The sequence below is a fragment of the Trachymyrmex cornetzi genome, unplaced genomic scaffold (assembly GCF_001594075.2).
Source record: "Trachymyrmex cornetzi isolate Tcor2-1 unplaced genomic scaffold, Tcor1.1 scaffold238, whole genome shotgun sequence".
NCBI classification, from domain to species: Eukaryota; Metazoa; Arthropoda; class Insecta; order Hymenoptera; family Formicidae; genus Trachymyrmex; species Trachymyrmex cornetzi.
Window position 1 is genome coordinate 111221 of NW_017297040.1, and position 3269 is coordinate 114489.

General features: G+C 28.3%; 1 protein-coding gene across 1 annotated transcript in view; it reads left to right on the plus strand.

Annotated features, from left to right (window-relative positions):
* The window catches only part of LOC108761070 (uncharacterized), a 14406-nt gene that overhangs the window by 339 nt on the left and 10798 nt on the right, over window positions 1-3269 (plus strand). The window lies entirely within an intron of this gene.

A 3269-nucleotide genomic window follows, 5' to 3' on the forward strand; every position in this document is an offset into this window, starting at 1 on the left:
TCAGTTATTGAACACGAATTAATAATGTGCGCTTCAGATAATATTGTATATAATGCATTATACAAAAAAAAATAAACGTATATTAAAACAATATATCTCAGTGTCTGTAATTATTTAAGTTATTATTATTATTAATATATATAATAAAAAAACAATTGGTGGGACCAAGATGCGAAATGTAATATAAATATCATAATGATAAAAATATCAAAAGCGTTTGTCTTGACTGTAATGGCAAAATAAACGCCAGAAATGTCTATTTTGACGGTACTGGATTGTATTATCATATGCATGTTATTGTTTGTTATAAATGTCAGAAGCGTCTGTTTCGACGGTACTGATAGAATAATTCTCAGAGACGTCTAATCAGACGATACCGACAAAAATGTCAAAAGCGTTTGTCTTGACTGTAATGGCAAAATAAACGCCAGAAATGTCTATTTTTACGGTACTGGTTTGTATTATCATATGCATGTTATGGTTTGTCATAAATGTCAGAAGCGTCTATTTCGACGGTACTGATAGAATAAATCTCAGAGACGTCTAATCAGACGATACCGACAAAAATATCAAAAGCGTTTGTCTTGACTGTAATGGCAAAATAAACGACAGAAATGTCTATTTTTACGGTACTGGTTTGTATTACAAAAACTTTGATCGTAATGCAAGCTCTACAAGTATGGAGAGTGATGCTATTGTTGAAGGGTTTAAAAATAGCATTGAAATGCATGAATTGATCTATAGAACGATCATCGCCGATGGTGATAGCAACGTATTTGAGTCCATTATTGATAATAGACCGTATCAGGAGCAAATGACAACAGTGAGCAAAATAGAATGTACAAATCGTTAGCTTCGTAACCTATGCAAAAAATTGAAAGTCATCTCAGTAACTGAGCTAAAGATGCATAGAAACCGTTTTTATATAAAATACCTATTTTATATAATATGTTTTTATATAATATGTTGTGAAGAACATAAAAAGATTCGGAAAACCGTTTTAGAGGCAGTTGTTCCTCTAATTTTTAATTTTAATGCCGCCAGTCGGACACCTAGGTTAAATACTGTAACTTTCAAGTCTCGCATTTCAATAAGAACTTAATAAAAAAAAAAATAGTTTTGAAAAGCTACACCAGCTGCTAAATTGTAGAATAAAAATAGCATGTCATTAAAAAAAAAATAAATGTGACCTTTATCTGATCTTAGAGACGCCTTCTAAAGTCAAACTAAATATCAGTAAATAGCTCCTTTAAAACCTTACAACTTTGGTTTGAAACGTTTCATCTAAAAACGTTATTTAAGGCCCTTAGCATAAGGATGACCGTAACTGAGTCGTAGAACGCGAGTGAATCATAGTCATAGGTCATAGTCAACGCACTATATTTTGGCGTACTATGCAGGTACGCCGATACAAGTACAATTCACATTTCTTTACGATTAGTTATAGCCATGTTTATGTTCAGCCCATAAATCCGGCGTCTTTTTGGATACTCTATATAATACATATGTTATACATATATATGTGGTATATATAACATACATTACATGGTCAATAGCCATATGCATAATTTTCGCTGTACGTCCATGAAATGTATATAAATATATCATATTCAAAGTGTATTATAAATGTATATACTTATTGGTCAATGCATACATTGACTAACAGCAAGTTACAATAAGTATATTTTTACTAAGTGAATACTAACTGTGATATAAATACATCTTCGGATGCAAACATGTATTTGAAATACATGTATACACGTGTAATGTAATAATACTTTTTCCTTTATTCCCAATGCCATTTTAATTTAGGATGTAACGTGTATTGTCAACTCATAGATACATCACACATACATATGTATCTATTCCATCTCTTTTTTTACGTCTAATGGGCCTTCCACAATAAGCCATTAGTCATATATCAGAAGTCAGATGTTAAAAATTGATAACTATAATTGGTCAATTTTTAGCTTCTGACTTTTGATTCATGACTAATGGCTTATTGTAGAAGGCCCATAATAAAAAGAAATAGAAGTTACTCATATCTATATATTCAGATATAACATAAATATATTAGTGAATATTAGAATTATATTTTATATTCAATATGATGTACACGCATTACAAAACATAAAATATATTTCTAATTCATATCCACATATGTGTAGCTACTTCATCTCTTTTTGTTACGTGTAACAAAAAAAGATACAAGTTTCTCATGTTGAGATATTCATGCAGATATATTAACACAAAATATTAGAATTTTATGAGTATTATAATGTGTCTGTATGTATGTATGTATGGATTTACTTCAACATATATAAATAATAAATATAAGTATATACATACATACAGACACACATTATAATATAGAGACATGTGAGTGAATATTAGAATTATGTTTTATATGCATTATTATATACACACATTACAAAACATAAAATGTATTTCTAATTCATATTCACTATGTCTGTTTAAATGGAATTTTATGTGCATTTTATATTTTCAATACATCTAAACAGACATAGTGGACATGAATTAGAAATACATTTTATGTTTTGTAATGTGCGTACATAATAATGCACATAAAATATCATTCTAATAACAATATTCATGTCTCTGTATTATAATATGTGTCTGTATGTATGTATGTATGTATACTTATATTTATTATTTATATATATAGAAGTATATACATACATATATACATACATACATACATACATACAGACACACATTATAATACTCAGAAAATTCTAATATTTCGTGTAAATATATCTGCGTGAATATCTGAGCATGAGAAATTTGTATCTCTATTTGTTATATTCAGTTTAATTCTAACATGTAACTGTATATAACTGTATAAGAAAATATATTAGTGAATATGTACAATTACATTTTATATGTGTATTATAATGTATAAATGCATACAAAAAGTATTATTCTAGAATTGCATATGTATCACTTATGCATCTATATGCAATAATAGAATAATATTTTGTGTACACTGATCTATGTGCACACATTATTATATAAAATGTAACTGTACTTCATATTTACTAATGTCTGTTTATGTAATAATAAAATTAAACTGTATGTATACATACACACATTATACGATACACATAAAATTCTAATATTATGTATAAATAGATATACAGAATATCTGCATGAATATTTCGGCATCTGTAATGTCTATGGGTGCGTTCCGTTTCTCGCATGGTGCGCATAATGCATCGTTTATCCTTGTTGCTCACCAAATGTTAAAC